General features: G+C 33.3%; 1 protein-coding gene across 7 annotated transcripts in view; it reads right to left on the minus strand.

The window, feature by feature from the left end:
- The window catches only part of LOC106716828 (plasma membrane calcium-transporting ATPase 3), a 137267-nt gene that overhangs the window by 120582 nt on the left and 991 nt on the right, over nucleotides 1-15694 (minus strand). The gene's annotated exons all lie outside the window — the stretch shown is intronic.

The raw sequence follows: 15694 nt of genomic DNA on the forward strand, positions 1-15694 counted from the left end.
AAAATAATTAGTTTCAATTGTTAGAATAGCACGTTGCTATTTCATTTGTTCTTGAAATTACTTTTTACTATATTTATAATTAATTTGTCGAGATACCACAATAAAATCCTAATTCAGTTAAAATTTAAGAAAAGAGCATAAGTATCTTGTGTTAACTTAAAGTCTAGTATACTATTAGTTGAGGGAAATAAAAAAAAATAAACGATCTGATTTATTTGGATGTGTGGTATACATATTATGTCAAAATCTATTCGTAATATATACTAGTGATGTACTGACCATCGTCAGTCGATATCGATGCGGTGATGTAATACTATTACGCAGGCAGATTATTGCCGATAAATTTACTCGAGTTGCATATCCTTGTCGACAGTTAATGGCGCATAGATTCATTTTGTTACTGCCAGTGTAACACGGACTAACAGTTATTTGTTTAGATATAGTGTTGGAATTGGGCGCGATTGAAAGATTTAAATCTCATTATGAATATTTAAGTAGACATTAAGTTAAACTAAGTAATCTATTCATTTATAATATTTAAAGGAATTTAAGTATTTATGAGTAATCCAAAATAAGTTTAATAATGGGTTGAACTAATTAGTCATCATCATTAACTCCCAGTCCTAATCCTACTCTATGTGAGTTTGACACCAGGTTTTCATTCGTTCATGTGTCATTTCAGTTTTCATTCCCTTCTTAATTATGTCAATTTATTGAACAAACTGTTATTTACTTTAAATAAAGAAAAGTAGAGTTATATCTAATTGTGTCAGATACTTGACCTATTCAGAGACTGCGTCAAACTGTTGGTACAAAAAATACGAGAAAAAAGTTGTGTTATAATTTCAAAATGTATTTCCTACGGCTTTTTCCGCTCCAACAAATGCGACACAAGAATAAAGTGCGAAAGCTCTTCGTGCTGAAGTTATTAAAAAAATGGATACACTTTTTTCTCTCTCATCTTATATGTGAATTTGTATGTTTTCACCCTGCCAGGCTCGAGGCACCATTATACAGGCGGATTGGTCGGAAGACAAATTTAACTTTGACATTTATAATAGTAGCGAAACAAATGAACTATTTTCTTTTGATTTAATAATAAAACAAACGAGTTGAACTTTTGTTAGGAACATCACTATGAATATTCAAAGAGGTGTTGGTGGTTTATTAAATCAAATCTAAATGGTATTGATTTATTTCAAACATTTCGTGAAAAAATGTACATAGTATGTTATTTTAGAACCTACAATTCTTAGGATTCATTATACTCGAGTATTAGAATACAATTTCACAGTAAAATAGAAAAAATCCTAAAAAAAAATAAAATGCGTAGATAATATGACGTCAGAAAAGGCATCACATAGTACATTTTTTGAGCTTTTGTTTCAAGGTAACTTTTTTTTTCATTTTCATCATAAGAAAGTGTACACTTATGGCTAAATGAAATTATTTCTCTAATAACCTGAGTTTGTCTGAAGTAGGTTTGGCATCGTGCCAAGTCTCCGAGCCGAGGTATGCAATTACATTTTGTTGGAATTTTGAGGGTATTAACCTTATGTAACTTTGTATGAAAGTAATGTCAAATAAGATTTCTTTAACATAGCCCAAGATACTATGCAGCCTGTACTTACGTACTCCCTTTTAGAAAAAATTATTTTCTTACCACAAACACAGAAGAAAGGTTAATAATTATATCTAGATGGTTAATAGCTTTGGCAAAAATAATGTAATTCTAACTGTAATGGGATTTTTTTTTTGAATTCAACAAAATTAAGTAAAGTTCTAAATAAATACAAGTGTTTTCTAAATTATTGTTTATCGTAGACATGATAATTTTGAACATTACGCGAAGATATTCGTTAATATGTACAACTAGCTGTCGCCCGCGACTCCGTTCGGGCGCAATTAAAAAACATAATAAGTAGCCTATGTGTTCTTCTAGACTACGATCTACATCTATGCAAAATTTCATCGAGATCCGTTGAGCCGTTCTAGAAATACCTTTAAGCAAACATCCATCCATCCATCCATCCAACCAAACGTTCGCATTTATAATATTAGTAAGATAATTAATACAAAATCATCTATAATTTGTAGAACTACTGATTTGTATCATGACATCATGGTAATCTTAGGTCAATACTGAAGGGGGAGATGAGAGAGGGTGGGTGATTAAGTGTGGGGGATCGGGTCGGGAATGACGGCAGGGGATGACGGGTCAAGGCTGGATAGTCGTCGCGGTGTCGCTATTTAATGTCTCAAGATCTTTAACAAATCCGGGTTTGTCAGAGATTATTTTTTTGTCATATCAACTAAATGTAAAAAGAAGTTTATGCGGACTCATCTAATTTTGGCTTCGTAACTTGTTAGGTGTACGTAATTGGTATTATTGTTAGAAATGTGAAATATAGTATTTTTTATATTGTGTTATTAGTTTGCCAGTCAAAAAGTTTAAAATTTGAACGCTATAATGTTTCGAAATAGTTTCAGAAATTCAAGATAGATTAAAATTTTATTAAAATTATTAACGACGTCGGGTGCCAGAGCTTACAGAAGGGAAAGGGAAGCCGTCACGAGCAAATCCGAGCCATTTAATTCAATGTCTCGTCGCATTTATTGTATGTCAGAGGGAAATGAAGCGGAAAGCTCGGATCAAGTGCGGCCAGAGCTTCCGGCACGACGTGCTTAGCATAGCGATGACGTCACCGACTTAACCATGACATCATCTGACGCCAACGTTGGAGAATCTATAGGAAAATAGAAGCCTTTATAGCTTTACGTGACGAACTTCGAACTGAACTTGAAAATTAATTACTATTTGGGAAGGCGATAGTTTCTATCAAATGTGAGCACGAATCCTCTTTGACGCCGATATGTTTTCATCAGTGATAGAGCATTAATATTCGAAAAAAAAACATACCTAAAGCCTTTTTAAATCTAACCAAAGCTAAAACCTTTAAAAGTACAATTAACGCCATCTATGAGCCACTAGCGGAACTACATTTCTCTAAAAGCTTACTTTGTGGATGTACGGAACTGGGCTGGCATCGTTTGCCGACGAGTTGTTAGTGTTTAGTGGCATTTAGACCATTAGTGGTCGAGTAGTATTCTTTATACGTTTCTTTTTAGACTTTTTGCGAACGTAATTGTTTGTTGGCTCGTTTAAAGTGCTCGTTAGTGACGAATGGATGTTTTGAATTGTTCGTACGGAATTAGATATCTCTATGGCTTGTTAGTGCAAATTGGAGTAAATTAGACCCGTGTAGTGTATAATGTCTAGCTTTAATTGTGTATAATTTGTCTGTCAAAAGAATAAAAGTGTTTTAATTAACCAATTAAATTTTTTAATAGAGTTATTTGAACTTGATATCATAACCTATGACGATATCTACGATCCAAATTACCAAAGATAATGCGATATCTCTAACTTTTTGGTAGTCTGGAAGATATCCGGTTATATCCGGATACCGGATAACAATGTGGGTAGTGTAAGAGTCGGTAAAGTAAACTTTTACGCGTGTGGGCAACATTACAATGACTTTACGACTGGTCGCCAAGACCGGCTGCGTAATCCATCCATCGTAAAACCTACGCATATACCGTAACCGTAACGACGGATATAAAGATCCACTAAATCGTATTTACACGAGGGCAGAATATTAAGGCAGACCAGCAGGACAGTGCAGTATAAATGTTTGCAGATATCTTGGTGGCTCTTAACTTCGCGCGAATCGATGCAGTGAAGACAATTTTAAGTTTATCGGGGCGTAGCGAGATGCGGCGGGTGGGTACTGCGCAGCGCCAAGATATTTGAAAAGCCTAATACTGCTGTTGAAAGCTCACTATACTATAAAAATAGTTCTGAATCCGTATACTATATCTGCTGTAGAACCAACAAAAGTAATCTTATATATATAAAAGAAAGTCGTGTTAGTTACACCATTTATAACTCAAGAACGGTTGAATCGATTTGACTGAAAATTGGTGGGCAGGTAGCTTAGAACCAGGACATAGGATAATTTTTACCCCGTTTTCTATTTTTTTTTATTCCGCGCGGACGGAGTCGCGGGAAAAAGCTAGTACTTGATATAGTCAATTGAAAGTTACTTTGTCTCCGAATTCAGTTCTCTCTAGACGTGATGTATGTTCTAAGAATAGCAGTACTGCACGGTATTAATGTTTTGCTTCACTGCCCTCGTGAGAAACTATCATAAGACGGATATAGTGCGTTCAATTGTATTTTACAATTAAATCGCCCGTTATACGATCTGCCGAACAATAAACTCATTCTTAAAAGCGGAAATGGTTTAAATTTACATAAATCTGGTCAGAAAATGTTTTATTTTTAAGAAATTCTTAATTTAATTTTAAGGAAATATTGAAGTATTTAATTAGATTTTGTTACAATTTTCTATTTTGTCTAATAAACACATTACATCAACACAAAGACGCCCAACTTTTTTTATCTAATTAAAAAAGAGATTTCTTTCCCTCAACCAATTCTCTAGGATAAAAATAAACTGGATTTTGCTAAACGTGAAAAACATCGTTACATTGTTTTAATTAAAAATAAATCTTTTTGTTAGCTTTTTAAATAAAGAATGTGTTAATTAATGGATATGTCGGCTATATGCCAGTAACAAAGCAGATATTTTTTTTTTCTAAAAAACACTTTAAAAAAGAAAACTGTCGTGAAAAATGAAAACTGAATTCTATAAACTATAGTCGAACCTGGTTAAGCGAGAACTGGATAACCCAGAAACCTTTATAAGCGAGTCATTGCCCGGTCCCGATGGACTACCTCCATAAGCGAAAAACTTAGGTTAGAGAGAAAACTCTATAAGCGTGAAAAATATTGCGGGTTCTTGGAATCTCTCTTATCCAGGTTCAAACTTATTTTGATAAATGTAAACTTACTCCAAACCGCAACAATATTTTTTATGTAAATTTCCACTGCCTAAATACACGAACCAATATTTAATAAATAAAATATTTTTATCTCTTTCATACAATTAAAGGGAACTGAAATAGCAATATGTTTTTGTGCGAGGTTTTTATTGACGACGATAAACCCATAAGATTTTAACTAAATGTGCTTTTATTTTTCACAAATAAGAGAAAACATGTGAAAAGTAATTTGCTAAGTTTAGCGTAAATTAAAAAGAATACTTTTAAACACTATATCAAAATGAGGCAGTGACCATAGAAAGTGTTGGCGGAAGTGGCGCGCGGTAATACCGCAATTGGCTGTTTCCTGTCCACCACACATATTCATTGGCCGAATGTGTTTCCATTGTGTGACGTTAAACGATTAAATTATTTAATTTACTGTACTTTAATTTGCTAACATTAAAAAGAGTAGTAAAATGTACATGGTTTGTAGTATTTTTTATAATGAAAAAATAAATTTAGAAATATTAAAAATAGGCGAATCTAGAAGTTGGATGATAAAAGGTTGAAAAATATTGTTTACTTTATAATTGAAATTCAGTTATTAAAATGCTTACAGATGTTTATAAAATGATTGGAAGCGTACATAAAGAAAACCCAACCAAACTATTGTCTAAATACGCTAATATTTCACATAGTTCGTAGCAAATACTTAATTTATTATAAAAAAATCCCCCGTTTCGTTTTTTTTTGTGATACAATAACATCGTTACTTACTTTTATCATAAAGAAATTGAATTACTATTCCTACCAACAATGTATTTGCGTGGTACAATGGAAACTAGTTACGTAAGCGACATTACGGTCGCGTGTCGCATGTCACATAAGTGACAGCCCTATGGCCAGAACACGACAGGCCTTTGACCCTACTGTATGTACTTCTACAAATTATAGACGACATAAAACTCCGTATTAATTTCGCAAAACTAAATTGTAACGAAATAGAAATACTCTTCTCTGGGACAGAATATTTACAATATATACAGTATATGTTGAAAAACATAAAACCAGAGCTTTCTTTCTTAAGCTGACGTGAAAAGACACAATACGATTTTAGATTTAAATCTACATGTAGTGTTATAACGCACTTACATATTTAATTTGAAAGTGTCACTGATTTCTCAAATAAAATCATTCCTTATGAGGATTAAGTCTGACAGTTTCTTTTAGTCTACGTCAGGGATGGCGAACCAATGGACACGTCACTAAACTAATCAAAGTAACTAGTAAAAAATTGCAAAGTAAGTATAATATCAGGAGAGTAAATGATACCTAAGCTAATGTTCACAATAATCACAAAGTCGAAATTATTCGATGGCACACCTGTGTCCTCATTAAACATTTCTTTACAAAAATGGCACTTTGACACGTAAAGGTTTGTCACCCCTGATCTACATATTCTTCTATTGAAATAAAAATAATTGTACATTATTTTGCGCAGACTGGCAACTTCAAACTGAGTCCGTTAAATGCAGTCGTCTAGTGGCAATCGCACACTTGTGTCCACTCTACGGTCGTAGAAACCGTATTTACTATCTGAGAGACACAAAATAAAAATAGAAAGCAGTAAAAGTGTCTGGACAGTCCGCATCTGTGCAGTTAAGCGAGTTATTGAAGGGTTTTTTTCAATGAGTGTACTGGTGATATAATGATCGGAATTTTACCAAAGTTCTCATGTGTTTTGACCCATCGGATAGCAAGTCAAAAAAATGTAAATAAGTTAAATATAATGTGGCGGTAGATGACGTAACGCTGACACTAATATAAATATGTACTAACTTATAAAATAAAAAAAGTAATACTGAACTATGCTGATGAAAGTAAGTTAATATCATGAAAGTATAGAAAACGGTAACTGTGGATTTTCGTTGTTCAAATACTTGTATAAACACAGTTCGTCATCCCTTTTATTCTAATAGGAGAAACAGAGACAACAATATGTAGAGAAGTACCCTGCTAGAGGTAGTCCTAGGAAGAGATGAATGGATTGTGTGAGAGGTGACATGATTAAGAAAGTGACGACTGAGATGATGGAAGATAGATTGATTTGGAGGACGAAAACTGGTGCGCCGATCCTTCGTGAATGAGATAAGGTCAGGAAGGTGATGATGAGAGAAAACTATATGTTTTAATTAAATTGTGTCAGTTGTGGAATTACAACAATTGAAATGAACTAATTAAGATCGAAAAATGATAGAATATTTTCGCCGATAACTAAAAAAAAGCAAAAAGAATAAATACAACGTAAAAGATTCGAACATTTCGCAAAACAATAAAACTCGAAGTTTTTTTTTAAGAAGTTGTAACAAACGAAGGCAACCCTTGCGATACTATTGAAGTTGGCGTCTGTTTTATGTAAAGTTTTTTTCCCAACCGTTTGACGGCGTCGCATAAAACACGACGAGATTGTCCAGAGGTGCTTTTGTTACGGAAATACGCCGGGTATAGAAATCGACGATGACGAGTAGGGTTAAATATGTTTGAAAGATACGATACAGTGTTTTGATAGTCATATTTGTTGCACGATACGAGATTTTTAAATGTGTATTCATAAAAAGTGGATTATGATTTATGTGAACTGTAGGTATGTGGTTAAAATATCCGAAAATTAGAGGATCTTTTTAACAATAAACTAGCAGATGGCCGCGACTTGACTTGGATCATCGCGGAATTAAATAAAATCTAGTAATAAATATAGCCAGTCAAATCTTTCCTCTTTATAATATTAATATAGATAAAGATACGTTTACACCGAATAGAAGGTCGTTTTTTACATTTTTTAACCGACTGTTGTGTGTGACTGTACAACAGTGAAAGAATTAAATTTACGATCAAATATCAAACTGTAAGCATTGTCGTCACCTTAACCGAGCCGAATGCATTCACATTTTCAAATTACATTTCACTGAAATGGATAGAAAATAAACGTCCACGACTGTTGTTATGTCCCTTTCTTGTTACTTGATGTAGCCTAAGTAGTGTTTTTTTTAAATGGTGTCTTCAGTTAGTATTATCTCGGCAGGGCCGGCGTTAGGGTACCACACGGTTGGACGGGGACACTCAGGGCACTGGACTGAAAGGGGCACCACAGACCTGTAAGTAACACAGTCTCCGAAACTACTCAACCGATTGGCAAAATTTCACTGTTATGAAGCTACACTATTCCTGGGTGACATAGACTATATTTATTTACTAGTTTTTTTTTTTAATTCCGGGCGGAGGAAGTCGCAGGCAACACTTAATATTAAAATATTTATAAAGCCGGCGTGTGGACGCTGCGTAATGACTGCCGAAGGGGATTTTCAGCGCACTCTAAACTCTGGATAAACTTCCTTGAATGAAAACTCGGCGTGTTAATAATTAATTAACAATCTTGATAACAAAGAGAGAGTTGAAATTTAAATTGTCATAGGACCCGGTCTTAGACGATATTCTTGTTTAAATTATATACATAATAGTCTTTTGTTTTAATATGGATGGTAAAGGTAACAAGCAAATTCTATTGTCCTAAAGACCTTGTCTTTAAAGGTTAAAAATGCTTAAGATCCTAGGACATAAGTAATAAGGCCAGGACTCCACCAAAGCAGAGGTGTGTGCGGTGTGCTGTGTGCTGTGCGAGAAGAGATGATTTCTTGCTTTATTGATTCGCTGCTCACATCTCTCGTCTCCACTGCGCGTCGTCCGCGCACAGCTCATATCTCTGCTTCTATCGCGCCATACAAATATTACACATCTGATCTGAGATGTGTCAATAACACAATTCTATTGGTTTTTTAAAAAACATCTCCTCTCCCCTCGTCTCGTCTCCGCTTTGGTGGAGTCCCGGCCTAAATGGTTACCTTTATTACTTGAAAATTAACATAGACACTTTTCAGAACAAATAATAAAATAAATACATGGTTATGTAGGGTTTTTTGAAAATTCATTCTTCACGGAGACGAAATCGTGTTAGTGCGCTAGTATTTCTGTTAGTAGCTCGTTGTTTTTGATAACCATTTTTATTGTAGTCGTATACCCGCTGTTTGGTTTCCATTTTACATGTTACATAAAATAATCCCTAACGTTTTTAATACAATTTATTAAATTGTTATTTTGTATTCAAGTCACGTATTGCAAAATGACAAACGACCGTCCTAGCCGGAAGATATTTTATATTGGAACTTATAATGAGTGTGTTAATTGAATCTTTTTTATGGAAAAATAGAATTTAATGATTGATATAGATTTTTTTTTCCTAATTATCATTTGTCTCAATAAGAAGATTTTTTATTGTATTCATTATTAATTATAGATAGCATTTGATGGTTTAAGTAATAAGTAACCGTGTGAATCCATAACCAAAATTTATTATGTTTTTTCTTTTAAAGGAACAAGATGTTTTTGTAAAAGTGTTTGCAGTGGAGACAGTAAAAGGATATTATTACAACTGAAAATGTTATAAACAAATTTAAATAAACCTTCAAAATGAATGAATGACAAATCAAAGCATGTTTATGTGTAAAGATACATAATGTAATATCTGATTAAATAAATAAGAAAGTAAGGAGATTGACTGTGGATGGCTACAAAGGTAGACGAACACGGAAAAAAGTATGGATAGATTGTGTGATTGATGTAAATTCAGATTTGTATGGAAGAGTACATGCTAAGCTTGCACTATGTAGGGAAAAGGGCAGGTGAATGATGAATGTAATATGTATACAATAATTTTAATACCTAGTTATTTAAAAAAACTAGGGCGTATTCACTCTAATGCACTTCCTTTGCACATGAGAATATAAACGCTATTCGAGGCTGCATTTCACCACATACACTACGAACAACGATCATTGCCCTATTTTTCAGTAGAATATTTTTCCTTGCACTGAATTACAGTAAATAGGTTGGCGACACAACAGATCGGTACATAATGTTGGCGGCAATGCTTAAGTGAGACGTGAGGGCGGTGTCGTCTGGCTAGAGTGACGTTCATTTGAATATTTCTGCGGACAGTCTTTTCTTTAAATGACTACAGAATGTAATATTTTTAACTAATAAAGCATATTTTTAATAATACATTTTTTTAACAATTTGCTATTACTACCCGGATATATTGCAGGATGGCAGAAAATTACCAATTTCAAGTTTTTTCGGGAGAAATAAATTTTCATCTTACTTCTCCAACGTATTTCGGTGCCTACCTTCTCCTTAGTTGACTTCACGTCTTTGTTTTAAGTTGTAGTCACCACGTTAAATAGAATTAAGAGACATCTCAATTTTTGTATTGCTTTTTAAGTCAAAAAAAGTACATCTTTTGAAGAATGAATAAGCTCTTTACCACGATCCCACGTGATTTATAGTGGTGTATTATCGAACGATGGAAAGCAATAAAGTGACTGTTATTTAAAGACCACGTATCATCACAATTTTAAATATAACCTACACACGGTCTTCCGTTCGGGCTACTTCCTCAGCACCATGTCCTACGTTGTCCCTATTGACATGGTCGTCGTAGTGCCATACGACAGTCGTTAGACGTTCAGCGAGCGTGCTCTGGCGCCGCTCCAGCGCCTCGGCTGCCAAAAATAGCGTAAGCGACAGCATCCTCGGGTTTTAATTGCCCTTAGTAGACGTTTGGGTACTTTTTAATGTCTGATGCAAAAAAGGTACAGGTACGTCTTACTACGAATGTTATAAAGTTTATGTCCCGTCTGATTTCTTTTGTATGAGGTGGCAAACGCATGTGTGGTCTATTTATCCCTTCCCCCGACAAATTCACATCCCCTTTTTCCCCTTCCCCTTTCATCCATATTAAGAAAAGATGAGATGGAAACGATGGCACAAAGTCATGGCTAAATTGATTCTATTTGTACGATTATTTGAGTAAATCACGTTATCAAGTTACTTATAACACATAATCTCTTCATCATCAGCTCCTACGCATCATACGTCCCCATTGAGGGGCTCGGAACCTACACCAAGTTAGGGGAAGGCCATAGTCAACCACGCTGGTCGAATCCGGGTTGGTGGACTTCACACACATAATTGAATTTCTTCACAGACATGTGCAGGTTGCATCACGTTGTTTTCCTTCACCGTAAAAACATCGGATAAATGTACATATGTATATCGAAAATCAAAAAACACATTGGTACATTGCAGGATTCGAACCCAGGACCTGCAGATTGCAAGTTAAGTGCTTAACCCCTGAGCTCCTCTCTCTGTAATCTCTTAAAAGTTAAAAAACATTTAAGTGATCAATAGTGTCTTAATTTTGTCATTTTTATTACCATAATGTTTTTTTTTGTTCCAAATTGAACATTCTGTAATCATACCGTTATCAGTTAATGACAGCTTAATGTCATTTACTTGATAGAAATTCCTTAAAGCTTTTATCGTGGGTTCCTGAGACCGAAATCTCCGTTTAAAAATATTTTTATCTGTTTTGTCAAAGATAAATAACTGGGATGACGATATATTTTATAGACAGTTAGTAATCAATAATTTTGCATATCTACCTAGAAATTAGTCACCGAAGTTTGTATGCTTACCTGAAAAAAGAAAAAATTATTAAATTATACGTGGGCAAAACATGTATTACATTATATTTTTTTACATAAATCACACAATACACAATGACCAGCCAGCTCTATAACATTGTTTAAAGCTTTTTATAATTGTGATTATTTAATTGTTCATTAATTATCGTTCGTTTCGTTCATATAAATAATATACGTTATACATTAAATTAAGAAAATCTTTTTTGACAAGTTTTATTTTTATCTGTAATTTAGGATAGTAATATTGCCTATTGATAATTGTCGAGTTCGAAAAACTACGAGTACATGAGTATTAATGTAACATATTACGATGTACAAAATTTTCTTGTAACGTAAATCGGATTATATCACTAATAAGATGTTCTGTTTCGGTCTTAACTTAATGAAGAACAGTTCATCAACCATACTAACTTTATCCGTTGATTACGTATAACTATAAGGTAAAGATAAAAGCTTTTATTGTTTATTTGTTTGCATTGAATGGGAAATTGTCGAACCGATTTGAAAAAAAATTTACTGTTGGAAAGCCACACTATCCCCATATAAAATAGGTATATTTATTTCTAAAAATGGTCCGCGGTTCGTCAGCGCAGAATTAAAAAAGAGTAGCTCATAATATGCCCGCGTGCATCAGCTACCTTCAAGTTAAGATCGGTCCAGCCGTTCCGGAGACTATCAGAAATAAACGTGGCCTTCCGTAAGAAATATAGACACCGACAGACAGACAAAATTTTAAAAATTGTTTTTTCACAAATAAATATGATTTTTTTCTCGATATTATCTACAGACACTCCAATTTTTTTTTTTTATAAATATACTAGTTTTATTTTAATTCCACGCAGACGAAGTTGTGGGTAACTACTAGTACTTAATATGTTAAGAGATTATATTTTCTTAAACAACAATTTATTTACTAAACATAATATTTATAAAAAATGCCGTGATTGTTACGATCCTGCGTTCATAAAGATGTGTGTGTTTATACTTTATTATGTTAGCATAGATAGAAGCCTTTTCGTATAAATCTAGCACAGTTACTGTTCTACATTCGATACAATCGGTTCGCTAGATGTCGCTGACGTAAGATAAGCCTATTGTCCTCTGCCACAATACACAGTTGTACAACGACGTAACTAGCAACCAGTCAACAAATATCAGATATGTCGCTTTCAAAGAAATTATATCTGAATTTATGTTCGAATAAATAATGAATTTAAATGTAATATGATTGACTATAAGAATTGTAGTGTAAATATAATTATACTAGTTGTCGCCTTCGACTTTGTCCGCGTGGAATTAAAATGAACTTAATTAGTAGCCTATGTTTTCTTTCAGGCTTTCACCTTCTAAGGAACATCCATCCATCAGACCATCCATCCAACTAAACAATCGCATTTATAAAATTTGTAAGATTTAACATTTTTTAAAACAGCTTTTATGAAGCAAATTTTAGTAAAGTTGACATATTCAAGTAAAATATGGGATGGGGGAAATTGAAAACTAGTTCAGTCAAGTTTTGTCAACTGCGTGCTAAGTTAGATTATGTTAGTTTCTTTGTGGGTGGTGCAATCTTAATTTAAGAATCACTACGCTTTAAAATATACTAATAATAGATACAATAGATATAAATGTAAAATAATATACATAACGTTGTTTTCGATATATTTAAGTTATTCGTTTAGGTTTTTATGTTAGATATTATAAATTTAAAATAGATGGCGCTGTATCACACTGTTGTAAATTAACAAACCAAAATTCGTTTACTGTTTAGAAAAAAGTTGTAACAGTTAGGGATAAGACAAAAAGCAAATAAAATCATACGGTAGGAGAATACCTTGGTTAAAATTTTCTATAATTCGAAAAAAAAAACCGCCTTTTAAGTTACATCTTACTGATACCAGACATTTACGTGTTTACCTGATGTTTCTTTTTTCATCCCAAGGGACGTCTCAGTTAACATTGGTCCCTCAAGCCGGATTAAAGTACTCACGCAACCAGACTTTATTTGCTGTAGCTAAGCGACCGCTCCCTAAGGAATACGCAATTGATAAATTCCTAAGCTTTCTGACCTTGACTTTACTAAACTTGACTCGTAAAACCTTTGAAATCAATCTTGGAATGTAAAAAGCATTTCAAACACATTATTACGTTGAATAAATAAAATAAAGTGAACATAAAATCTTAAAAATGTAGTTATAAAATTTAGGCGACTTAAATTATAACTAATTCTACTTGTAAAGAGTTTTATTTTAAAGAATAAGATTGAAGTAAAAAAAACTCAATAAAAATTTGCAGCAGAAATAATTTTATAAACAGCATACTGTAGTTTTTTTTCTTAATTACATTAAAATTTCATTAACATCAAAAACAAAACAGCAAAAAATTAACATCGAGTGTTTTATCATGACTTTTAGACTATCCCTAGTAAGAACAAGAAGAAAAAACGAACTGAATAAAAAAACAAGCAAACCATTTGTGTGAATGTTTTAAAAGCGAACAATATACTACACGCACATAACCTATAAATATACCAACATAATTTTAATTACGCATTCCGCTCACAATGCGCGCGTTACTCCGCTTGTACAAATAAATAGTGGGCGGCCATGACGCATCTCAGCGCCATCTGTTAGTGACGGGAGGGAGTTTTACTTCGATACTCACTCATAAGTCTTAAAAAAATTTATGGCAATAAATGTTCCGTAAAAATTAAAAGTTTTTTAACTTGAATAATAGTAACAGTGTAATACAGTTATAAAATTAATTAAAGACAATTTTAGTACATCAGTTTTGTACAAATACAAAAAATGTATTTCACAAAAAATGAATAAACAAAGTTTTCTGAAATAGGGTTGTTACAAATCTACCATAACAAGAAAAAATCTTTTGTCCCCATTCTGCAAGCGAACAGTGACCCGCTGACCCCAGTAAATGTCAGGGGTCAGGAGACACTTCAGTGCTCACAGACTTGCGCAAATATAGATTCAGCGAAGGATAAATTCAATCAATGCAAATTATTGGCTTAAAACATTTTATATTTACTACTTATATATACTCAAATGACACTCAACACGTCACTTGTTAAAATCTGTTTAGCCGTTTGGGTTTCATGTATAGACATAATGACATCTCTATCTATCTATCTATCTATATATCTGTCTATTTATTCAGCCTTGTAACGCCTACTGCTGGGCATAAGCCTCCCCCAAAGATCGCCACGATGATCGGTCCTGTGCAATCTGCATCAACAAAGATATAGGTACAAACACTCGGAGAAAAATTAAAGGAATTTATTTTTATTACTTGAATAATTTTGATAATGTAAGTTATTATTTATATCTATGGGTTTGTATGTATGTCAATTCTATCCAGACTAAACAAATGAACCGGTATTGACAAGTAATTCATTGGATTTTTATTTTATATAGTATACAGTTAGGTTTTTGGGTTTCATCGTCAATACAACCTACTGGATCAGAGCATACCCTAAGTTAGGGGTGACTAGGCTCTAGTTAACCACGTAGGCTCAGTGCGGGTTGGTGGACTTCGCAGATATGTGCGAATCGAAAAACACATTAGTACATGGCGGGATTCGAACCCAGGAGCTGCAGATTACAAGTCAAGTGCTTAACCTCTGAGCCACCGACGCCCTTGAGCTTTGGTTTTATATAAAAGAAATTCCTATTTAGAAGATAAATTAAGCAAAGGTATTTTTTTTATTTAATTTTAGGACATATTTTTACAACATATTGTATTTAAAAAATTTAGTTGAATGACTGTAATGAATGTAGAGATATTTCTTTATTGTACGCGAGTCCAGTCTATAAATAATCTTGAACAAATATGCGGCAGTGACTGAATGATATTGTAAGCTCGTGTGACATTGGCATTATTTGAATTAATTTAAACGCGTAACCTCTCATTTACATTAAATAAAGAGACAACAAAAATATATCTGTACGTGTTTTTTATAGTGATTAAATTTTAACTATCTCATAATATTTTTAAAGTTATTTGCTTCAGATGATTAGAATATAAAGTTAGTTTTACAATAAAATTTTAACTTAATGTTTAATCTGTTAAAGGCGTAGACGGAAAGTTAAGTCTACGCACGTCTACGCCGTAGCTTGTAGGTCCGAGTGCGTAGCGAAATGCTAATTGTAATATTGATACTGAATTATAAATTTCCAGGTTTAGTATTATAA

This window comes from Papilio machaon, chromosome 23 (genome assembly GCF_912999745.1).
Source record: "Papilio machaon chromosome 23, ilPapMach1.1, whole genome shotgun sequence".
NCBI lineage: Eukaryota > Metazoa > Arthropoda > Insecta > Lepidoptera > Papilionidae > Papilio > Papilio machaon.